At 56.2% G+C, this 25,225-nt stretch overlaps 1 protein-coding gene across 2 annotated transcripts in view; it reads left to right on the forward strand.

The window, feature by feature from the left end:
- The first annotated feature begins 475 nt into the window (after window positions 1-475).
- LOC140424671 (protein rapunzel-like) overlaps window positions 476-25,225 on the forward strand; it is a 237,834-nt gene continuing 213,084 nt past the window's right edge. Inside the window, exon 1 of one of the 2 annotated variants that reach the window (XM_072507938.1) lies at window positions 476-611. The gene's annotated coding sequence lies outside the window, so the exon portion shown is untranslated. The remainder of the gene's footprint in view (window positions 612-25,225) is intronic. The other variant, XM_072507937.1, reaches the window with a different exon arrangement.

Raw genomic sequence — 25,225 nt, forward strand, 5'->3', positions numbered from 1 at the left:
GGCTCTTTGGGGGTGGGTTAATATTTAAACGGTGTCTGGGAGGGCTGTGAGGCAAAGGGGATTGTCACACGGAGTAAACTTGTTAAAAAAAAGCATTGCAAACTTACAAGTTTGCCTGAATAATCTGGGTTGCTCCAGGGTTGAACAGTATTTTGGGCAAGGCATAAATATTAATTTTGACAATGTTCAACCCGAACATTCCTCGAAATGGAGTTTCAAGAAAATAAATGAAGACAAGTTTTGACTCCCACAAAAGAAAAACTGTAAAAACAAACTCCTGGATAATGCCAGATGTGGGTTTGTCCTGTCAGGCCCGGGGACGAGTGAAATGTGCTGGCTCTGAGCCTCGGGCTGAGTGTGAAGCGCCTGGTGAACATTGTCAGTGTGATCCCTGCTCTCTGTCTGATAGAATCCAATCAGCCCTGTTGCTCCTCCTGTTCCTGCAGCAGGGTGGGATCTTGCCATGCCTTCCTGCTCTGTTTCTGGGGGAGGAGCTGCTATTTAATGTAAACCCTCTGTGTGTGAGAGTTACAGTTTGCTGAGATAGGGAGAGGTGAGAGCAGCAAATATCTCCGGATCAGAGGCAGTGAGAGACCCTGGGGACATTCACTGTGAGTATGAGAGAGGATTAACCCTCATTGTGTCCCCCTGCCTCAAACTCAGCCCCTCAACTGAGGCACATCCCCTCCCTCTCCCTCAGACACCCTCCCTCTCCCTCAGACACCACCCTCTCTCCCTCCCTCAGACACCCTCCCTCTCCCTCAGACACCACCCTCTCTCCCTCCCTCAGACACCCTCCCTCTCCCTCAGACACCCTCCCTCTCCCTCAGACACCCTCCCTCTCCCTCAGACACCACCCTCTCCCTCCCTCAGACACCCTCCCTCTCCCTGACACCTCCCTCTCCCTCAGACACCCTCCCTCTCCCTCAGACACCACCCTCTCTCCCTCCCTCAGACACCCTCTCTCCCTCCCTCAGACACCCTCCCTCTCTCTCAGACACCCTCCCTCTCCCTCAGACACCACCCTCTCCCTCCCTCAGACACCCTCTCTCCCTCCCTCAGACACCGTCCCTCTCCCTCAGACACCACCCTCTCTCACTCCCTCAGACACCCTCTCTCCCTCCCTCAGACACCCTCCCTCTCCCTCAGACACCACCCTCTCTCACTCCCTCAGACACCCTCTCTCCCTCCCTCAGACACCCTCCCTCTCCCTCAGACACCCTCTCTCCCTCCCTCAGACACCACCCTCCCTCTCCCTCAGACACCCTCCCTCTCCCTGACACCTCCCTCTCCCTCAGACACCCTCCCTCTCCCTCAGACACCACCCTCTCCCTCCCTCAGACACCACCCTCCCTCTCCCTCAGACACCCTCCCTCTCCCTGACACCTCCCTCTCCCTCAGACACCCTCCCTCTCCCTCAGACACCACCCTCTCTCCCTCCCTCAGACACCCTCGCTCCCTCCCTCAGACACCGTCCCTCTCCCTCAGACACCGCTTTCCCCCCCTCCCTCCCTCTGTCACCCCTTCTTCCCTCTCCCGGTCAGCACTGACCGTCTGTCCCTCCGCCACTGACCCTCTCAAACTGACCCTCTCATTGAACCTCACTGTCCCTCACTCACTATCCTTCATTCTCTGACTTCACTCTCTGTCCTTCACTCTCCGTCCCTAATTCTCCGTCCCTGACTCTCCGTCCCTCACTCTCTGTCCCTCACTCTCTGTCCCTCACTCTGTGACCCTCACTCTCTGTCCCTCACTCTCTGTCCCTCACTCTCTGTCCCTGACTCTCCCTCCCTCACTCTCTGTCCCTCACTCTCTGACCCTCACTCGCTGTGCCTCGCACTCTGTCCCTCAGTCTCTGTCCCTCAGTCTCTGTCCCTCAGTCTCTGTCCCTCACTCTCTGTCCCTCACTCTCTGTCCCTCACTCTCTGAACCTCACTCTCTGTCCCTCACTCTGATCCTCACTCTCTGTCCCTCACTCTCTGTCCCTCACTCTCTATCCCTCACTCTCTGTCCCTCACTCTCTGACCCTCACTCTCTGACCCTCACTCTCTGTCCCTCACTCTCTGACCCTCACTCGCTGTCCCTCGCACTCTGTCTCTCAGTCTCTGTCCCTCACTCTCTGTCCCTCACTCACTATCCCTCACTCTCTGACCCTCAGTCTCTGTCCCTCACTCTCTGTCCCTCACTCGCTATCCCTCACTCTCTGTCCCTCATGCTCTGTCCCTCACTCTCCGTCCCTCACTCTCTGACCCTCACTCTCTGACCCTCACTCTCTGACCCTCACTCTCTGTCCCTCACTCTCTGACCCTCACTCTCTGACCCTCACTCGCTGTGCCTGCACTCTGTCCCTCACTCTCTGTCCCTCACTCTCTGTCCCTCACTCTCTGTCCCTCACTCTCTGACCCTCACTCTCTGTCCCTCACTCTGACCCTCACTCTCTGTCCCTCACTCTCTGTCCCTCACTCTCTGTCCCTCACTCTCTGTCCCTCACTCTCTGACCCTCACTCTCTGACCCTCACTCTCTGTCCCTCACTCTCTGACCCTCACTCGCTGTCCCTCGCACTCTGTCTCTCAGTCTCTGTCCCTCACTCTCTGACCCTCACTCGCAGTCCCTCGCACTCTGTCCCTCGAACTCTGTCCCTCACTCTCTGTCCCTCACTCTCTGTCCCTGACTCTACCTCCCTCACTCTCTGTCCCTCACTCTCTGTCCCTCCCTCTCTGTCCCTCACTCTCAGACCCTAACTCTCTGTCCCTCACTCTCTGTCCCTCACTCTCTGTCCCTCACTCTCTGTCCCTCACACTCTGTCCCTCACTCTCCCTCCCTCACTCTCTGTCCCTCACTCTCCCTCCCTCACTCTCTGTCCCTCCCACTCTGTCCTTCACTCTCTGTCCCTCACTCTCTGTCCCTGACTCTCCCTCCCTCACTCTCTGTCCCTCACTCTCTGTCCCTCACTCTCTGTCCCTCACTCTCCCTCCCTCACTCTCTGTCCCTCACTCTCCCTCCCTCTCTGTCCCTCCTTCTCTGTCCCTCACTCTCAGACCCTCACTCTCTGTCCCTCACTCTCTGTCCCTCACTCTCTGTCCCTCACTCTCTGTCCCTGACTCTCCCTCCCTCACTCTCTGTCCCTCACTCTCTGTCCCTCACTCTCTGTCCCTCACACTCTGTCCCTCACGCTCTGTCCATCACTCTCTGTCCCTCACTCTCTGTCCCTGACTCTCCCTCCCTCACTCTCTGTCCCTCACTCTCTGTCCCTCACTCTCTGTCCCTCACTCTCTGTCCCTCACTCTCTGTCCCTGACTCTCCCTCCCTCACTCTCTGTCCCTCACTCTCTGTCCCTCACTCTCTGTCCCTCACTCTCTGTCCCTCACTCCCTGTCCCTCACTCTCTGTCCCTCACTCTCTGTACCTCACTCTCTGTCCCTCACTCTCTGTCCCTCACTCTCCGTCCCTCTCTCTCTGTCCCTCTCTCTCTGTCCCTCCCACTCTGTCCCTCACTCTCTGTGCCTCACTCTCCCTCCCTCTCTCTGTCCCTCACTCTCTGTCCCTCACTCTCTGTCCCTCACTCTCTGGCCCTCACTCTCTGTCCCTCACTCTCCCTCCCTCTCCCTCCCTCCCTCTCCCTCCCTCCCTCTACCTCCCTCACTCTCTGTCCCTCACTCTCTGTCCCTCACTCTCTGTCCCTCACTCTCTGTCCCTGACGCTCTGTCCCTCACTCTCTGTCCCTCACTCTCTGTCCCTCACTCTCTGTCCCTCACTCTATGACCCTCACTGTGTCAATCACTCACCCTCCCTCACTCTCTGTCCCTCACTCTCTGTCCCTCATTGTCTGTCCCTCACTCTCTGTCCCTCACTCTCTGTCCCTCACTCTCTGTCCCTCACTCTCTCTGTCCCTCACTCTCTGTCCCTCACTCTCTGACCCTCACTCTCTGTCCCTCACTCTCTGTCCCTCACTCTCTGTCCCTCCCTCTATCTGCCCCTCACTCTCTGTCCCTCCCTCTATCTGTCCCTGTCTCTCTGTCCCTCACTCGCTGTCCCTCACTCTCCCTCCCTCTCTCTGTCCCTCACTCTTTGTCCCTCATTCTCCCTCCCTCTCTCTGTCCCTCACACTCTGTCCCTCACTGTCCCTCACTCTCTATCCGTGGCTCTCCCTCCCTCATTCTCCCTCCCTGACTCTCTGTCCCTGACTCTCTGTCCCTGACTCTCTGTCGCTCACTCTCTGACCCTCACTCTCTGACCCTCACTCTCTGACCCTCACTCTCTGTCCCTCACTCTCTGTCCCTCACTCTCTGACCCTCACTCTCTGTCCCACCCTCTCTCTGTCCCCCACTCTCTCTGACCCTCACTCTATGACCCTCACTGTGTCACTCACTCTCTGTCCCTCACTCTCTGTCCCTCACTCTCTGTCCCTCACTCTCTGACCCTCACTCTCTGACCCTCACTCTCTGTCCCTCACTCTCTGTCCCTCACTCTCTGTCCCTCACTCTCTGTCCCTCACTCTCTGTTGCTCACTCTCTGTCCCTCACTCTCTGTCCCTCACTCTCTGTCCCTCGCTCTCTGTCCCACCCTCTCTCTGTCCCCCACTCTCTCTGACCCTCACTCTATGACCCTCACTGTGTCGCTCACTCTCCCTTCCTCACTCTCTGTCCCTCACTCTCTGTCCCTCACTCTCTGTCCCTGATTCTCCCTCCCTCACTCTGACTCCCTCACTCTCTGACCCTCACTCTCTGACCCTCACTCTCTGACCCTCACTCTCTGACCCTCATTCTCTGTCCCTCACTCTCTGTCCCTCACTCTCTGTCCCTCACTCTCTGTCCCTCACTCTCTGTCCCTCACTCTCTGACCCTCACTCTCTGTCCCTCGCTCTCTGTCCCTCGCTCTCTGTCCCTCACTCTCAGACCCTCACTCTCAGACCCTCACTCTCAGACCCTCACTCTCACACCCTCACTCTCAGACCCTCACTCTCTGTCCCTCACTCTCTGTCCCTCACTCTCTGTCCCTCATTCTCTGTCCCTCACTCTTTGACCCTCACTCTCTGTCCCTCACTCTCTGACACACACTCTATGACCCTCACTGTGTCGCTCACTCTCTGTCCCTCACTCTCCCTTCCTCACTCTCTGTCCCTCACTCTCTGCCCCTCACTCTCTGTCCCTCACTCTCTCTGTCCCTCACTCTCTCTGTCCCTCACTCTCTCTGTCGCTCACTCTCTGTCCCTCACTCTCTGTCCCTCACTCTCTGTCCCTCACTCTCTGTCCCTCACTCTCTGACCCTCATGCTCTGTCCCTCACTCTCTGCCCCTCACTCTCTGTCCCTCCCTCTATCTGTCCCTCCCTCTATCTGTCCCTCCCTCTATCTGTCCCTCACTCTCTGTCCCTCACTCTCTGTCCCTCACTCTCTGTCCCTCACTCTCTGTCCATCACTCACTGTCCCTGACTCTCCCTCCCTCACTCTCCCTCCCTCACTCACCCTCCCTCACTCTCTGTCCCTCACTGTCTGTCCCTCAGTCTGTCCCTGACTCTCCCTCCCTCAGTCTCCCTCCCTCACTCTCTATCCCTCACTCTCTGTCCCTCACTCTCTGTCCCTCACTCTCTGTCCCTCACTCTCTGTCCCTCACTCTCTGCCCCTCACTCTCTGACCCTCACTCTCTGTCCCTCGCACTCTGTCCCTCGCACTCTGTCCCTCACTCTCTGTCCCTCACTCTCTGTCCCTCACTCTCTGTCCCTCACTCTCTCTCCCTGACTCTCTGTCCCTCACTCTCTGTCCCTCACTCTCTGTCCCTCACTCTCTGTCCCTCACTCTCTGTCCCTCACTCTCTGTCCCACCCTCTCTCTGTCCCACCCTCTCTCTGTCCCAACCTCTCTCTGTCCCTTACTCTCTGTCCCTCACTCACAGACCCTCACTCTCTGTCCCTCACTCTCCGTCCCTCACTCTCCGTCCCTCACTCTCCGTCCCTCACTCTCCGTCCCTCACTCTCTGTCCCTCACTCTCTGACACTCACTCTATGACCCTCACTGTGTCGCTCACTCTCTGTCCCTCACTCTCTGACCCTCACTCTCTGTCCCTCACTCTCTGTCCCTCACTCTCTGTCTCTCACTCTCTGTCCCTCACTTTCTGTCCCTCACTCACTGACCCTCATTCTCTGACCCTCATTCTCTGTCCCTCCCTCTCTCTGTCCCTCCCTCTATCTGTCCCTCCCTCTATCTGTCCCTCCCTCTATCTGTCCCTCCCTCTATCTGTCCCTGTCTCTCTGTCCCTCACACTCTGTCCCTCACTGTCCCTCACTCTCTATCCGTGGCTCTCCCTCCCTGACTCTCTGTCCCTGACTCTCTGTCCCTGACTCTCTGTCCCTCCCTCTCTGACCCTCACTCTCTGACCCTCACTCTCTGACCCTCACTCTCTGTCCCTCACTCTCTGTCCCTCACTCTCTGACCCTCACTCTCTGTCCCACCCTCTCTCTGTCCCCCACTCTCTCTGACCCTCACTCTCTCTGACCCTCACTCTATGACCCTCACTGTGTCACTCACTCTCTGTCCCTCACTCTCTGTCCCTCACTCTCTGTCCCTCACTCTCTGACCCTCACTCTCTGTCCCTCACTCTCTGTCCCTCACTCTCTGTCCCTCACTCTCTGACCCTCACTCTCTGACCCTCACTATCTGTCCCTCACTCTCTGTCCCTCACTCTCTGTCCCTCACTCTCTGTCCCTCAGTCTCTGTCCCTCACTCTCTGACCCTCACTCTCTGTCCCTCACTCTCTGTCCCTCACTCTCTGTCCCTCACTCTCTGACCCTCACTGACCCTCACTCTCTGTCCCACACTCTCTGTCCCTCACTCTCTGTCCCTCACTCTCAGACCCTCACTCTCTGTCCCTCACACTCTGTCCCTCACTCTCTGACACTCACTCTATGACCCTCACTGTGTCGCTCACTCTCTGTCCCTCACTCTCCCTTCCTCACTCTCTGTCCCTCACTCTCTGTCCCTCACCCTCTATGCCTCACTCTCTGTCCCTCACTCTCTGTCCCTCACTGTCTGTCCCTCACTCTCTGACCCTCACTCTCTGACCCTCACTCTCTCTGTCCCTCACTCTCTGACCCTCACTGACCCTCACTCTCTGTCCCTCACTCTCTGTCCCTCACTCTCTGTCCCTCACTCTCTGTCCCTCACTCTCTCTGTCCCTCACTCTCTGTCCCTCACTCTCCCTCACTCACTCTCTGTCCCTCACTCTCTGTCCTTCACTGTCTGTCCCTCACTCTCTGTCCCTCACTCTCTGTCCCTCACTCTCTGTCCCACCCTCTCTCTGTCCCACCCTCTCTCTGTCCCAACCTCTCTCTGTCCCTTACTCTCTGTCCCTCACTCACAGACCCTCACTCTCTGTCCCTCACTCTCCGTCCCTCACTCTCCGTCCCTCACTTTCTGTCCCTCACTCTCTGACCCTCATTCTCTGACCCTCATTCTCTGTCCCTCCCTCTATCTGTCCCTCCCTCTATCTGTCCCTCCCTCTATCTGTCCCTCCCTCTATCTGTCCCTCCCTCTATCTGTCCCTGTCGCTCTGTCCCTCACTCTCTGTCCCTCACTCTCCCTCCCTCTCTCTGTCCCTCACACTCTGTCCCTCACTGTCCCTTACTCTCTATCCGTGGCTCTCCCTCCCTGACTCTCTGTCCCTGACTCTCTGTCCCTGACTCTCTGTCCCTCCCTCTCTGACCCTCACTCTCTGACCCTCACTCTCTGACCCTCACTCTCTGTCCCTCACTCTCTGTCCCTCACTCTCTGACCCTCACTCTCTGTCCCACCCTCTCTCTGTCCCCCACTCTCTCTGACCCTCACTCTCTCTGACCCTCACTCTATGACCCTCACTGTGTCACTCACTCTCTGTCCCTCACTCTCTGTCCCTCACTCTCTGTCCCTCACTCTCTGACCCTCACTCTCTGTCCCTCACTCTCTGACCCTCACTCTCTGACCCTCACTCTCTGTCCCTCACTCTCTGTCCCTCACTCTCTGTCCCTCAGTCTCTGTCCCTCACTCTCTGACCCTCACTCTCTGTCCCTCACTCTCTGTCCCTCACTCTCTGTCCCTCACTCTCTGACCCTCACTGACCCTCACTCTCTGTCCCTCACTCTCTGTCCCTCACTCTCTGTCCCTCACTCTCAGACCCTCACTCTCTGTCCCTCACTCTCTGTCCCTCACTCTCTGACACTCACTCTATGACCCTCACTGTGTCGCTCACTCTCTGTCCCTCACTCTCTGTCCCTCACTCTCCCTTCCTCACTCTCTGTCCCTCACTCTCTGTCCCTCACTCTCTGTCCCTCACCCTCTGTCCCTCACTCTCTGTCCCTCACTCTCTGTCCTCACTGTCTGTCCCTCACTCTCTGACCCTCACTCTCTGACCCTCACTCTCTCTGTCCCTCACTCTCTGACCCTCACTCTCTGTCCCTCACTCTCTGTCCCTCACTCTCTGACCCTCACTGACCCTCACTCTCTGTCCCTCACTCTCTGTCCCTCACTCTCTGTCCCTCACTCTCTGTCCCTCACTCTCTCTGTCCCTCACTCTCTGTCCCTCACTCTCCCTCACTCACTCTCTGTCCCTCACTCTCTGTCCCTCACTCTCTGTCCCTGACTCTCCCTCCTCACTCTCCCTCCCTCACACTCTGTCCCTCACTCTCTGTCCCTCCCACTCTGTCCTTCACTCTCTGTCCCTCACTCTCCCTCCCTCACTCCCCGTCCCTCACTCTCTGGCCCTCACTCTCTGGCCCTCACTCTATGTCCCTCACTCTCCCTCCCTCACACTCTGTCCCTCACTCTCTGTCCGTCACTCTCTGTCCCTCACTGTCTGTCCCTCACTCTCCCTCCCTCACTCTCCCTCCCTCACTCTCTGTCCCTCACTCTCTGTCTCTCACTGTCTCTCCCTCACTCTCCCTCCCTCACTCACCCTCCCTCACTCACTGTCCCTCACTGTCTGTCCCTCAGTCTGTCCCTGACTCTCCCTCCCTCAGTCTCCCTCCCTCACTCTCTATCCCTCACTCTCTGTCCCTCACTCTCTGTCCCTTACTCTCTGTCCCTCACTCACAGACCCTCACTCTCCGTCCCTCACTCTCCGTCCCTCACTCTCCGTCCCTCACTCTCCGTCCCTCACTCTCCGTCCCTCACTCTCTGTCCCTCACTCTCTGACACTCACTCTATGACCCTCACTGTGTCGCTCACTCTCTGTCCCTCACTCTCCCTTCCTCACACTCTGTCCCTCACTCTCTGTCCCTCACTCTCTCTGTCCCTCACTCTCCGACCCTCACTCTCTGTCCCTCACTCTTGTCATGATATTCAAACACACACATCATGATAGACACACCAACAGACAAATCAGAACACACAACACCACAACCAATGACAGAAAGATATAAAAGCACAGACACGACCCCCGGTGGTCAGTATTAGCTGCAGAGGAGAACCAGGACACATCTATTGCCAAACACACTCAGGGAGACAGCACGTGCAGAGTATCCAGACTGAACGGTATTATAAGAGTTATAATAAAATAGAGTTGTACCACATACAACTGTGTTGGCTCATCTGTGCACCAGAGCACCCAACACCACAACTCTCTGTCCCTCACTCTCTGTCCCTCACTCTCTGTCCCTCACTCTCTCTGTCCCTCACTCTCTGACCCTCACTCTCTGTCCCTCACTCTTGTCATGATATTCAAACACACACATCATGATAGACACACCAACAGACAAATCAGAACACACAACACCACAACCAATGACAGAAAGATATAAAAGCACAGACACGACCCCCGGTGGTCAGTATTAGCTGCAGAGGAGAACCAGGACACATCTATTGCCAAACACACTCAGGGAGACAGCACGTGCAGAGTATCCAGAACGAACTGTATTATAAGAGTTATAATAAAATAGAGTTGTACCACATACAACTGTGTTGGCTCATCTGTGCACCAGAGCACCCAACACCACATGGTACAGGAGTGGATCGATACCTGCCGGCATACCTCAGTGTACACAGACAACCAGCAGTGCCCAGGCATGATGTACGAGCTCCCGGTTCCGCAGCCGCTCCAGTGCGACGGCGACCTCCACGAAAACTGGCGGCGATTCCGGCAAAATTTCGAATTGTTCCTGGTGGCAGCTGAACTCAAAGACCTGGATGATAAGGAAAAAATTGAATTTCTCCTCACCGTCGCCGGTGCAAGGGCAAGAGAAATATTCAGAAGGTTCAGGTTCTTCAGGAGGCAGCAAAGGTACGATTACCAGGCAGTCCTGGGCAAATTCTCCAAGTACTGTGAAGAATACGCAATCCAATGGGCACTTAAAGGTAAGAAAAGCTGCAGTACTCACCTCGTGGCTGGGATCCCGGAGCCCGAATTCCCAGAGGCCGAAATCCCGGGCCTGAGAGAAGGCTGGGTCGAGGTCGGCGGCCATCTTGCTAAAGGTATAACGCTAGCACAGTTGCGCGAGAAGTGCGCAGAACCGGAAGTTTTGTTTGCGCATGCGCGAGATGCTGCGCATGCGCGGTCAAGAAAACGGCCATCGGTAAAGGAACAGCGATCTGAGCATGCGCAGTCGCTTCCTACGTGCTACATACCGAGCGTCAGGGTGTCAGAGGCCCCAGACTGCACCAATTTAAAAGGGAAATGTCCCAAATCCAATTTAAAAGGGAAACGTCCCAAATCAAAAAAACAAAAATCTGTTAAAGCTGTAAAACAACCTTCCCTCACCTGGAATGACAGCACAGTGCCGCAAATTGACCCAGGAGATGAATTTGACCTCCGAAGAACCCTCCGACAAGGAGTTACCTACGCACAAGCCGATGATTCCGACCTTGAATACTTCGATGCCGATTTTTACAGTGTTTCCGGACCTCGCGAGCCCAATGATAGCTCCGTGGTCCTATATGACTATGACTCGGACGAACCTTTCGTGTTGCACATTGGCGGCCCCCACATTGAATCCGACGCAGATGCGGATTCATTTTTCGGATTTGAGGATCTTCAATCCAGCAGATATGACGTTCCAACTTATCAGTACCGGATGATGCTGCAGCCTGACATTAACAGACAGGGAGCGGTGCAAGCACACGGAGAGTGCCCTGCTGCCACACAGAGCGTGGTCCACGTCCCGCTCAACGTTCCCGACTCTATGAAAGAAGACATGCAAGACTCCAGAGTGCAGTCCTCGCATGAACCAGAAGTGACTCCAGTGTCACAAGCTTCCACAGCAAGCTCGTGGACAGACTCCACAATTGCAGAAATGCAAGACTCCAGAGCGCAGTCCTTGCACGAACAAGAAGTGACTCCAGTGTCACAAGCCTCCACAGAGAGCTCGTGGACGGACTCCACGATGGAAGGAACGCAAGACTCCAGAGCGCAGTCCTTGCAGGAACAAGACCATGAGGGTCTAGCAACCTCTCCTGACCAACCAGCGGCAGACGATGCAAGTCTGCCATGCTCCCGTGAACAGCAAGAAGGCTATAACAGCCTACCATGCTCCTACACAGCAGCATGAACATGACGGTCTCTCATGCTACAATGAAGGGCACAGCGCTGAAGACTGTTCAAGCCCAACTGAAGACAAGCCAAAGGAATCGCCTCGTCCAAGCCCGAAGAAAAAAGGTTTATGCGCTGACCTTCAGGATCATTATAGCCGAACAGAGATTAATAATGCTGCACGGCCACAGAAGGATGCTGAGGATTTGCTAACGAAATTAATTGAATGTTTAACTTGCAAGGAGCAGACTGAGAATTGCCAGTGTTTTAGTACGGATCGAAAAAATGGACAAGACATTGATCCTCAGGTAATGGAAATAACACAACCTGAATCATATCTACAGCAGGGACAAATGTCTCCCTTCAACACAACACCGCAAAATCCCAACTTCGGAGACCAGCAGTTAGTCAGTAATGACTCTTCAAACCTTGAGGGGAACATTAATTGCATTGAACCTATACACGCTCCACTGATTATTGAGCAGAACATTGGAGCAAGAATCCTGAGGACACCGACATCGAGTAGCCAGATAACGAATTTAAAACCCACAGCAGTGTCAAGTGAACCAAGTGTGCTTTCCACTAATGGTGAAGATGCAGATAAGGTCGACCCGATTATCCATTGTACCACACTAACCCCAGTGATTAAGCAGTTATGTATGGGGAGTATAAGGTGGGCAATTGAGAACAGTAAAAGAGAGACTGTGACCATGCCAGTCCCAGCAAAATCAGACCCAGAGACCATGAAGGCATGTACATTAGACAAAGATACACATGAGGCACCTGAGAAGAAAAGTGAAACGGAATGTTCTTTGGAAAATAGTACAATGTCGATAGAAACATTGGATCCTATATTCGAGACCATACCTATGGGAGAATTTGGGGGTAATAAACAAGGTTCTGCAATGTCTGGGGGAAGATTTAAAATTCCAAAGAAGAAAAGCCCAAATGAAGGACAACGGCAAGACAATGACAGTCCACCGACATGGTGTGCACCACCAGATGAAAACTCTGACAATTTACCCAACCCTAGTGAACAGCAAGCTGCTAATGAGGATCTATCCACGGGATGTGAGACGAGTGACGACAGCATCCCACTTCCCATGCAAAAGGTGCAAGGTGACAGACCTCGCCTAGTGCGTACCGAGGCACTCGACGATCACGGTGGGACCACTGACGACTGCGGTGGCGGCGCACCGCTTCCACCCTCAATGGCTCGACCCTCTCCACTGGTTGGTGCATTCCTGCATGTTCCGACTCCAGAAGTGCAGCTTCAGGGAATCTCGGCTGCCTCCAGTGAACCTGTTGGGACTCCGGACGGGGGGCATCGACGGAAGGCAGACCGGACTCCAGATGGGGAGCAGCCAAGCGCCGACTCTGATTCGCGCACGCCAGACCTTGCTCCGGACGGGCGGTGTCGCGGCCTCGGTGATGGCACGCTCAGGGTGACGGCGGATGCCACGGCGACAGGGAATGGATCGCGTGGCAGTCCCACTGGGTCGGCAGTGGGAACCAGCACCGGCGGTCCAAGATGGACACACCAATTCGCGCCATCGCCAGACGTTGATGCGAGCAACAATTCTCTCTCCAAGGCGACATGCTTCGACGTTTCTCTGCGGAGTCGCCCTTCCGGCACAGCAGGTGGCCGGAACCAGCGTACACGGTCTCGGCCAACTTCCACATCTGGCACAGTCATCGCCTTGCATGATATTAGTGATGGTGCTACTTCGATGGCAACGACCCATCGGCTACAAGATGCCGTCCACCACAAACATAAAAAGAAAAAGACTCCACCTTGTTCCTGGCATGCAGGGCGGATGGATTGGTGCGTAGGCGCAATCAGCGAGCTTTGCGCCGCCTTCCACGCTCGCAACTGAACCGTACGCACACGCCGGATCCTCCACTGGTTCCAAAGGATGACTTCGTGGAGATGCCACGGATCATGCCCCTTCCATCGCCACCAGAACCAAATCTCCACAGCTGAACCGGCTTGAGGACCAGCCCATTCTTGAGGCGGTCACCCATTACACTGGACTTATAACGCTGTTCATACGTTCAAAAAGTCAAACACTTCTGCATTATAACCTGTTGTTGTTTATTGTTCCAGATATCGTCTGACCGGACCAATGTTCAAGTTTTTTTTTTCTCTCGCATCCAAGTTTTGTTATGGTACAACCTTGTTAGTGTGACGCACCCGACATCGCCCCATGTAAATAGTTACGTCATAAACACACGCTGTACACAAACACACACACACTCTTAGATGCACTCACGACACAATTATATTTATAACCACGTAGGCACTTATCTTTGTAAAAAGGGGGATGTCATGATATTCAAACACACACATCATGATAGACACACCAACAGACAAATCAGAACACACAACACCACAACCAATGACAGAAAGATATAAAAGCAGAGACACAACCCCTGGTGGTCAGTATTAGCTGCAGAGGAGAACCAGGAGACATCTATTGCCAAACACACTTAGGGAGACAGCACGTGCAGAGTATCCAGAACGAACGGTATTATAAGAGTTATAATAAAATAGAGTTGTATCACATACAACTGTGTTGGCTCATCTGTGCACCAGAGCACCCAACACCACAACTCTCTGTCCCTCACTCTCTGTCCCTCACTCTCTGTCCCTCACTCTCTGACCCTCATTCTCTGACCCTCATTCTCTGTCCCTCCCTCTATCTGTCCCTCCCTCTATCTGTCCCTCCCTCTATCTGTCCCTCCCTCTATCTGTCCCTCCCTCTATCTGTCCCTGTCTCTCTGTCCCTCACTCTCCCTCCCTCTCTCTGTCCCTCACACTCTGTCCCTCACTGTCCCTCACTCTCTATCCGTGGCTCTCCCTCCCTGACTCTCTGACCCTCACTCTCTGACCCTCACTCTCTGACCCTCACTCTCTGTCCCTCACTCTCTGACCCTCACTCTCTGTCCCATCCTCTCTCTGTCCGCCACTCACTCTGACCCTCACTCTCTCTGACCCTCACTCTATGACCCTCACTGTGTCACTCACTCTCTGTCCCTCACTCTCTGTCCCTCACTCTCCACCCTCACTCTCTGTCCCTCACTCTCTGTCCCTCACTCTCTGACCCTCACTCTCAGACCCTCACTCTCTGTCCCTCACTCTCTGTCCCTCACTCTCTGTCCCTCACTCTCAGACCCTCACTCTCTGTCCCTCACTCTCTGTCCCTCACTCTCTGACCCTCACTCTCTGACACTCACTCTATGACCCTCACTGTGTCGCTCACTCTCTGTCCCTCACTCTCTGTCCCTCACTCTCTGTCCCTCACTCTCCCTTCCTCACTCTCTGTCCCTCACTCTCTGTCCGTCACTCTCTGTCCCTCACTCTCTCTTACCCTCACTCTCTGTCCCTCACTCTCTGTCCCTCACTCTCCGTCCCTGACTCTCCCTCCCTCGCTCTCCCTCCCTCACACTCTGTCCCTCACTCTCTGGCCCGCACTCTCTGTCCCTCACTCTCTGTCCCTCACTCTCTGTCCCTCACTCTCTATCCCTCACTCTCTATCCCTCACTCTCCCTCCCTGACAATCCCTCCCTGACTCTCCCTCCCTCGCTCTCCCTCCCTCACTCTCTGTCCCTCACTCTCTGTCCCTCACTCTCTGTCCCTCACTCTCTGTCCCTCACTCTCTATCCCTCACTCTCTATCCCTCACTCTCCCTCCCTGACTCTCCCTCCCTCGCTCTCCCTCCCTCACTCACTGTCCCTCACTCTCTGTCCCTCACTCTCTGTCCCTCACTCTCTCTTACCCTCACTCTCCCTCCCTCACTCTCTGTTGCTGACTCTCTGTCCCTGACTCTCTGTCCCTCACTCTCTGTCCCTCACTCTCTGTCCCTCACTCTCTGTCCCTCACGCACTGTCCCTCACGCACTGTCCCTCACGCACTGTCCCTCACGCACTGTCCCTCACTCTCTGACCCTCACTCTCTGACCCTCACTCTCTGTCACTCGCTCTCTGTCCCTCACTCTCTGTCCCTCACTCTCTGTCCCTCACTCTCTGTCCCTCACTCTATCTGTCCCTCCCTCTATCTGTCCCTCACTCTATCTGTCCCTCCCTCTATCTGTCCCACCCTCTCTCTGTCCCCCACTCTCTCTGACCCTCACTCTCTGACCCTCACTGTGTCGCTCACTCTCCCTTCCTCACTCTCTGTCCCTCACTCTCTGTCCCTCACTCTCTGTCCCTGATTCTCCCTCCCTCACTCTGACTCCCTCACTCCCTGACCCTCACTCTCTGACCCTCACTCTCTGACCCTCACTCTCTGTCCCTCACTCTCTGTCCCTCACTCTCTGACCCTCACTCTCTGTCCCTCGCTCTCTGTCCCTCGCTCTCTGTCCCTCACTCTCAGACCCTCACTCTCAGACCCTCACTCTCAGACCCTCACTCTCAGACCCTCACCTCACTCTCAGACCCTCACTCTCAGACCCTCACTCTCAGACCCTCACTCTCTGTCCCTCACTCTCTGTCCCTCACTCTCTGTCCCTCACTCTTTGACCCTCACTCTCTGTCCCTCACTCTCTGACACACACTCTATGACCCTCACTGTGTCGCTCACTCTCTGTTCCTCACTCTCCCTTCCTCACTCTCTGTCCCTCACTCTCTGTCCCTCACTCTCTCTGTCCCTCACTCTCTGTCCCTCACTCTCTGTCCCTCACTCTCTGTCCCTCACTCTCTGTCCCTCACTCTCTGACCCTCATTCTCTGTCCCTCACTCTCTGTCCCTCACTCTCTGACCCTCATTCTCTGTCCCTCACTCTCTGCCCCTCACTCTCTGTCCCTCCCTCTATCTGTCCCTCCCTCTATCTGTCCCTCACTCTATCTGTCCCTCCCTCTATCTGTCCCTCCCTCCATCTGTCCCTCACTCTCTGTCCCTCACTCTCTGTCCCTCACTCTCTGTCCCTCACTCTCTGTCCATCACTCTCTGTCCCTGACTCTCCCTCCCTCCCTCTCCCTCCCTCACTCTCTGTCCCTCACTCTCTGTCCCTCACTCTCTGTCCCTCACTGTCTGTCCCTCACTCTCTGACCCTCACTCTCTGACCCTCACTCTCTCTGTCCCTCACTCTCTGACCCTCACTCTCTGTCCCTCACTCTCTGACCCTCACTGACCCTCACTCTCTGTCCCTCACTCTCTGTCCCTCACTCTCTGTCCTTCACTGTCTGTCCATCACTCTCTGTCCCTGACTCTCCCTCCTCACTCTCCCTCCCTCACACTCTGTCCCTCACTCTCTGTCCCTCCCACTCTGTCCTTCACTCTCTGTCCCTCACTCTCCCTCCCTCACTCCCCGTCCCTCACTCTCTGGCCCTCACTCTCTGGCCCTCACTCTATATCCCTCACTCTCCCTCCCTCACACTCTGTCCCTCACTCTCTGTCCGTCACTATCTGTCCCTCACTGTCTGTCCCTCACTCTCCCTCCCTCACTCTCCCTCCCTCACTCTCTGTCTCTCACTGTCTCTCCCTCACTCTCCCTCGCTCACTCACCCTCCCTCACTCTCTGTCCCTCACTGTCTGTCCCACAGTCTGTCCCTGACTCTCCCTCCCTCAGTCTCCCTCCCTCAGTCTCCCTCCCTCACTCTCTATCCCTCACTCTCTGTCCCTCACTCTCTGTCCCTCACTCTCTGCCCCAGACTCTCTGACCCTCACTCTCTGTCCCTCGCACTCTGTCCCTCACTCTCTGTCCCTCACTCTCTGTCCCTCACTCTCTGTCCCTGACTCTCTGTCCCTCACTCTCTGTCCCTCACTCTCTGTCCCTCACTCTCTGTCCCACCCTCTCTCTGTCCCACCCTCTCTCTGTCCCACCCTCTCTCTGTCCCTTACTCTCTGTCCCTCACTCACAGACCCTCACTCTCTGTCCCTCACTCTCTGTCCCACCCGCTCTCTGTCCCACCCTCTCTCTGTCCCTTACTCTCTGTCCCTCACTCACAGACCCTCACTCTCCGTCCCTCACTCTCCGTCCCTCACTCTCCGTCCCTCACTCTCTGTCCCTCACTTTCTGACACTCACTCTATGACCCTCACTGTGTCGCTCACTCTCTGTCCCTCACTCTCCCTTCCTCACACTCTGTCCCTCACTCTCTGTCCCTCACTCTCTCTGTCCCTCACTCTCTGACCCTCACTCTCTGTCCCTCACTCTCTGTCCCTCACTCTCTGTCCCTCACTCATTCCCTCACTTTCTGTCCCTCACTCTCTGACCCTCATTCTCTGTCCCTCACTCTCTGTCCCTCCCTCTATCTGTCCCTCCCTCTATCTGTCCCTCCCTCTATCTGTCCCTCCCTCTATCTGTCCCTCCCTCTATCTGTCCCTGTCTCTCTGTCCCTCACTCTCTGTCCCTCACTCTCCCTCCCTCTCTCTGTCCCTCACACTCTGTCCCTCACTGTCCCTCACTCTCTATCCGTGGCTCTCCCTCCCTGACTCTCTGTCCCTGACTCTCTGTCCCTGACTCTCTGTCCCTCCCTCTCTGACCCTCACTCTCTGACCCTCACTCTCTGACCCTCACTCTCTGTCCCTCACTCTCTGTCCCTCACTCTCTGACCCTCACTCTCTGTCCCACCCTCTCTCTGTCCCCCACTCTCTCTGACCCTCACTCTCTCTGACCCTCACTCTATGACCCTCACTGTGTCACTCACTCTCTGTCCCTCACTCTCTGTCCCTCACTCTCTGAACCTCACTCTCTGTCCCTCACTCTCTGTCCCTCACTCTGTCCCTCACTCTCTGACCCTCACTGACCCTCACTCTCTGACCCTCACTCTCTGACCCTCACTCTCTGACCCTCACTCTCTGTCCCTCACTCTCTGTCCCTCACTCTCTGACACTCACTCTATGACCCTCACTGTGTCGCTCACTCTCTGTCCCTCACTCTCTGTCCCTCACTCTCCCTTCCTCACTCTCTGTCCCTCACTCTCTGTCCCTCACTCTCTGTCCCTCACTCTCTCTGACCCTCACTCTCTGTCCCTCACTCTCTGTCCCTCACTCTCCGTCCCTGACTCTCCCTCCCTCGCTCTCCCTATCTCACTCTCTGTCCCTCACTCTCTGGCCCGCACTCTCTGTCCCTCACTCTCCCTTCCTCACTCTCTGTCCCTCACTCTCTGTCCCTCACTCTCTATCCATCACTCTCCCTCCCTGACTATCCCTCCCTGACTATCCCTCACTGACTATCCCTCCCTGTCTCTCTGTCCCTGACTCTCTGTCCCTGACTCTCTGTCCCTCCCTCTCTGACCCTCACTCTCTGACCCTCACTCTCTGTCCCTCACTCTCTGTCCCTCACTCTCTGACCCTCAATCTCTGTCCCACCCTCTCTCTGTCCCCCACTCTCTCTGACCCTCACTCTCTCTGACCCTCACTCTATGACCCTCACTGTGTCACTCACTCTCCCTCCCTCACACTCTGTCCCTCACTCTCAGTCCGTCACTATCTATCCCTCACTGTCTGTCCCTCACTCTCCCTCCCTCACTCTCCCTCCCTCACTCTCTGTCCCTCACTCTCTGTCTCTCACTGTCTCTCCCTCACTCTCCCTCCCTCACTCACCCTCCCTCACTCTCTGTCCCTCACTGTCTGTCCCTCAGTCTGTCCCTGACTCTCCCTCCCTCAGTCTCCCTCCCTCACTCTCTATCCCTCACTCTCTGTCCCTCACTCTCTGTCCCTCACTCTCTGCCCCAGACTCTCTGACCCTCACTCTCTGTCCCTCGCACTCTGTCCCTCACTCTCTGTCCCTCACTCTCTGTCCCTCACTCTATCTGTCCCTCCCTCTATCTGTCCCTCCCTCTATCTGTCCCTCACTCTCTGTCCCTCACTCTCTGTCCCTCACTCTCTGTGCCTCACTCTCTGTCCCTCACTCTCTGTCCCTCACTCTCTGTCCCTCACTCTCTGTCCATCACTCTCTGTCCCTGACTCTCCCTCCCTCCCTCTCCCTCCCTCACTCTCTGTCCCTCACTCTCTGTCCCTCACTCTCTGTCCCTCACTCTCAGTCCCTCACTGTCTGTCCCTCACTCTCTGACCCTCACTCTCTGACCCTCACTCTCTCTGACCCTCACACTCTGACCCTCACTGACCCTCACTCTCTGTCCCTCACTCTCTGTCCCTCACTCTCTGTCCTTCACTGTCTGTCCCTCACTCTCTGTCCCTGACTCTCCCTCCTCACTCTCCCTCCCTCACACTCTGTCCCTCACTCTCTGTCCCTCCCACTCTGTCCTTTACTCTCTGTCCCTCACTCTCCCTCCCTCACTCCCCGTCCCTCACTCTCTGGCCCTCACTCTCTGGCCCTCACTCTATGTCCCTCACTCTCCCTCCCTCACACTCTGTCCCTCACTCTCAGTCCGTCACTATCTGTCCCTCACTGTCTGTCCCTCACTCTCCCTCCCTCACTCTCCCTCCCTCACTCTCTGTCCCTCACTCTCTGTCTCTCACTGTCTCTCCCTCACTCTCCCTCCCTCACCCACCCTCCCTCACTCTCTGTCCCTCACTGTCTGTCCCTCAGTCTGTCCCTGACTCTCCCTCCCTCAGTCTCCCTCCCTCACTCTCTATCCCTCACTCTCTGTCCCTCACTCTCTGTCCCTCACTCTCTGCCCCAGACTCTCTGACCCTCACTCTCTGTCCCTCGCACTCTGTCCCTCACTCTCTGTCCCTCACTCTCTGTCCCTCACTCTCTGTCCCTCACTCTCTGTCCCACCCTCACTCTGTCCCACCCTCTCTCTGTCCCACCCTCTCTCTGTCCCTTACTCTCCGTACCTCACTCTCCGTCCCTCACTCTCCGTCCCTCACTCTCCGTCCCTCACTCACTGTCCCTCACTCTCTGTCCCTCACTCTCTGTCCCTCACTCTCTGCCCCAGACTCTCTGACCCTCACTCTCTGTCCCTCGCACTCTGTCCCTCACTCTCTGTCCCTCACTCACTATCCCTCACTCTCTGACCCTCAGTCTCTGTCCCTCACTCTCTGTCCCTCACTCGCTATCCCTCACTCTCTGTCCCTCATGCTCTGTCCCTCACTCTCCGTCCCTCACTCTCTGACCCTCACTCTCTGACCCTCACTCTCTGACCCTCACTCTCTGTCCCTCACTCTCTGACCCTCACTCTCTGACCCTCACTCGCTGTGCCTCGCACTCTGTCCCTCACTCTCTGTCCCTCACTCTCTGTCCCTCACTCTCCCTTCCTCACTCTCTGTCCCTCACTCTCTGTCCCTCACTCTCTGTCCCTCACTCTCTCTGACCCTCACTCTCTGTCCCTCACTCTCTGTCCCTCACTCTCCGTCCCTGACTCTCCCTCCCTCGCTCTCCCTCCCTCACTCTCTGTCCCTCACTCTCTGGCCCGCACTCTCTGTCCCTCACTCTCCCTTCCTCACTCTCTGTCCCTCACTCTCTGTCCCTCACTCTCTATCCATCACTCTCCCTCCCTGACTATCCCTCCCTGACTATCCCTCACTGACTATCCCTCCCTGACTCTCTGTCCCTGACTCTCTGTCCCTGACTCTCTGTCCCTCCCTCTCTGACCCTCACTCTCTGACCCTCACTCTCTGTCCCTCACTCTCTGTCCCTCACTCTCTGACCCTCACTCTCTGTCCCACCCTCTCTCTGTCCCCCACTCTCTCTGACCCTCACTCTCTCTGACCCTCACTCTATGACCCTCACTGTGTCACTCACTCTCCCTCCCTCACACTCTGTCCCTCACTCTCAGTCCGTCACTATCTGTCCCTCACTGTCTGTCCCTCACTCTCCCTCCCTCACTCTCCCTCCCTCACTCTCTGTCCCTCACTCTCTGTCTCTCACTGTCTCTCCCTCACTCTCCCTCCCTTACTCACCCTCCCTCACTCTCTGTCCCTCACTGTCTGTCCCTCAGTCTGTCCCTGACTCTCCCTCCCTCAGTCTCCCTCCCTCACTCTCTATCCCTCACTCTCTGTCCCTCACTCTCTGTCCCTCACTCTCTGCCCCAGACTCTCTGACCCTCACTCTCTGTCCCTCGCACTCTGTCCCTCACTCTCTGTCCCTCACTCTCTGTCCCTCACTCTATCTGTCCCTCCCTCTATCTGTCCCTCCCTCTATCTGTCCCTCACTCTCTGTCCCTCACTCTCTGTCCCTCACTCTCTGTGCCTCACTCTCTGTCCCTCACTCTCTGTCCCTCACTCTCTGTCCCTCACTCTCTGTCCATCACTCTCTGTCCCTGACTCTCCCTCCCTCCCTCTCCCTCCCTCACTCTCTGTCCCTCACTCTCTGTCCCTCACTCTCTGTCCCTCACTCTCTGTCCCTCACTGTCTGTCCCTCACTCTCTGACCCTCACTCTCTGACCCTCACTCTCTCTGACCCTCACTCTCTGACCCTCACTGACCCTCACTCTCTGTCCCTCACTCTCTGTCCCTCACTCTCTGTCCTTCACTGTCTGTCCCTCACTCTCTGTCCCTGACTCTCCCTCCTCACTCTCCCTCCCTCACACTCTGTCCCTCACTCTCTGTCCCTCCCACTCTGTCCTTTACTCTCTGTCCCTCACTCTCCCTCCCTCACTCCCCGTCCCTCACTCTCTGGCCCTCACTCTCTGGCCCTCACTCTATGTCCCTCACTCTCCCTCCCTCACACTCTGTCCCTCACTCTCAGTCCGTCACTATCTGTCCCTCACTGTCTGTCCCTCACTCTCCCTCCCTCACTCTCCCTCCCTCACTCTCTGTCCCTCACTCTCTGTCTCTCACTGTCTCTCCCTCACTCTCCCTCCCTCACTCACCCTCCCTCACTCTCTGTCCCTCACTGTCTGTCCCTCAGTCTGTCCCTGACTCTCCCTCCCTCAGTCTCCCTCCCTCACTCTCTATCCCTCACTCTCTGTCCCTCACTCTCTGTCCCTCACTCTCTGCCCCAGACTCTCTGACCCTCACTCTCTGTCCCTCGCACTCTGTCCCTCACTCTCTGTCCCTCACTCTCTGTCCCTCACTCTCTGTCCCTCACTCTCTGTCCCTCACTCTCTGTCCCACCCTCACTCTGTCCCACCCTCTCTCTGTCCCACCCTCTCTCTGTCCCTTACTCTCCGTACCTCACTCTCCGTCCCTCACTCTCCGTCCCTCACTCTCCGTCCCTCACTCTCTGTCCCTCACTCTCTGTCCCTCACTCTCTGTCCCTCACTCTCTGCCCCAGACTCTCTGACCCTCACTCTCTGTCCCTCGCACTCTGTCCCTCACTCTCTGTCCCTCACTCACTATCCCTCACTCTCTGACCCTCAGTCTCTGTCCCTCACTCTCTGTCCCTCACTCGCTATCCCTCACTCTCTGTCCCTCATGCTCTGTCCCTCACTCTCCGTCCCTCACTCTCTGACCCTCACTCTCTGACCCTCACTCTCTGACCCTCACTCTCTGTCCCTCACTCTCTGACCCTCACTCTCTGACCCTCACTCGCTGTGCCTCGCACTCTGTCCCTCACTCTCTGTCCCTCACTCTCTGTCCCTCACTCTCTGTCCCTCACTCTCTGTCCCTCACTCTCTGTCCCTCACTCTCTGTCCCTCACTCTCTGTCCCTGACGCTCTGTCCCTCACTCTCTGTCCCTCACTCTCTGTCCCTCACTCTCTGTCCCTCACTCTATGACCCTCACTGTGTCAATCACTCACCCTCCCTCACTCTCAGTCCCTCACTCTCTGTCCCTCATTGTCTGTCCCTCACTCTCTGTCCCTCACTCTCTGTCCCTCACTCTCTGTCCCTCACTCTCTCTGTCCCTCACTCTCTGTCCCTCACTCTCTGACCCTCACTCTCTGTCCCTCACTCTCTGTCCCTCACTCTCTGTCCCTCCCTCTATCTGTCCCTGTCTCTCTGTCCCTCACTCGCTGTCCCTCACTCTCCCTCCCTCTCTCTGTCCCTCACTCTTTGTCCCTCATTCTCCCTCCCTCTCTCTGTCCCTCACACTCTGTCCCTCACTGTCCCTCACTCTCTATCCGTGGCTCTCCCTCCCTCATTCTCCCTCCCTGACTCTCTGTCCCTGACTCTCTGTCCCTGACTCTCTGTCGCTCACTCTCTGACCCTCACTCTCTGACCCTCACTCTCTGACCCTCACTCTCTGTCCCTCACTCTCTGTCCCTCACTCTCTGACCCTCACTCTCTGTCCCACCCTCTCTCTGTCCCCCACTCTCTCTGACCCTCACTCTATGACCCTCACTGTGTCACTCACTCTCTGTCCCTCACTCTCTGTCCCTCACTCTCTGTCCCTCACTCTCTGACCCTCACTCTCTGTCCCTCACTCTCTGTCCCTCACTCTCTGTCCCTCACTCTCTGTCCCTCACTCTCTGTTGCTCACTCTCGGTCCCTCACTCTCTGTCCCTCACTCTCTGTCCCTCGCTCTCTGTCCCACCCTCTCTCTGTCCCCCACTCTCTCTGACCCTCACTCTATGACCCTCACTGTGTCGCTCACTCTCCCTTCCTCACTCTCTGTCCCTCACTCTCTGTCCCTCACTCTCTGTCCCTGATTCTCCCTCCCTCACTCTGACTCCCTCACTCTCTGACCCTCACTCTCTGACCCTCACTCTCTGACCCTCACTCTCTGACCCTCATTCTCTGTCCCTCACTCTCTGTCCCTCACTCTCTGTCCCTCACTCTCTGTCCCTCACTCTCTGTCCCTCACTCTCTGACCCTCACTCTCTGTCCCTCGCTCTCTGTCCCTCGCTCTCTGTCCCTCACTCTCAGACCCTCACTCTCAGACCCTCACTCTCAGACCCTCACTCTCACACCCTCACTCTCAGACCCTCACTCTCTGTCCCTCACTCTCTGTCCCTCACTCTCTGTCCCTCATTCTCTGTCCCTCACTCTTTGACCCTCACTCTCTGTCCCTCACTCTCTGACACACACTCTATGACCCTCACTGTGTCGCTCACTCTCTGTCCCTCACTCTCCCTTCCTCACTCTCTGTCCCTCACTCTCTGCCCCTCACTCTCTGTCCCTCACTCTCTCTGTCCCTCACTCTCTCTGTCCCTCACTCTCTCTGTCGCTCACTCTCTGTCCCTCACTCTCTGTCCCTCACTCTCTGTCCCTCACTCTCTGTCCCTCACTCTCTGACCCTCATTCTCTGTCCCTCACTCTCTGCCCCTCACTCTCTGTCCCTCCCTCTATCTGTCCCTCCCTCTATCTGTCCCTCCCTCTATCTGTCCCTCACTCTCTGTCCCTCACTCTCTGTCCCTCACTCTCTGTCCCTCACTCTCTGTCCATCACTCACTGTCCCTGACTCTCCCTCCCTCACTCTCCCTCCCTCACTCACCCTCCCTCACTCTCTGTCCCTCACTGTCTGTCCCTCAGTCTGTCCCTGACTCTCCCTCCCTCAGTCTCCCTCCCTCACTCTCTATCCCTCACTCTCTGTCCCTCACTCTCTGTCCCTCACTCTCTGTCCCTCACTCTCTGTCCCTCACTCTCTGCCCCTCACTCTCTGACCCTCACTCTCTATCCCTCGCACTCTGTCCCTCGCACTCTGTCCCTCACTCTCTGTCCCTCACTCTCTGTCCCTCACTCTCTGTCCCTCACTCTCTCTCCCTGACTCTCTGTCCCTCACTCTCTGTCCCTCACTCTCTGTCCCTCACTCTCTGTCCCTCACTCTCTGTCCCTCACTCTCTATCCCTCACTCTCTATCCCTCACTCTCCCTCCCTGACAATCCCTCCCTGACTCTCCCTCCCTCGCTCTCCCTCCCTCACTCTCTGTCCCTCACTCTCCGTCCCTCACTCTCTGTCCCTCACTTTCTGACACTCACTCTATGACCCTCACTGTGTCGCTCACT

This window comes from Scyliorhinus torazame, chromosome 6 (assembly GCF_047496885.1).
Source record: "Scyliorhinus torazame isolate Kashiwa2021f chromosome 6, sScyTor2.1, whole genome shotgun sequence".
Classification (NCBI taxonomy): domain Eukaryota; kingdom Metazoa; phylum Chordata; class Chondrichthyes; order Carcharhiniformes; family Scyliorhinidae; genus Scyliorhinus; species Scyliorhinus torazame.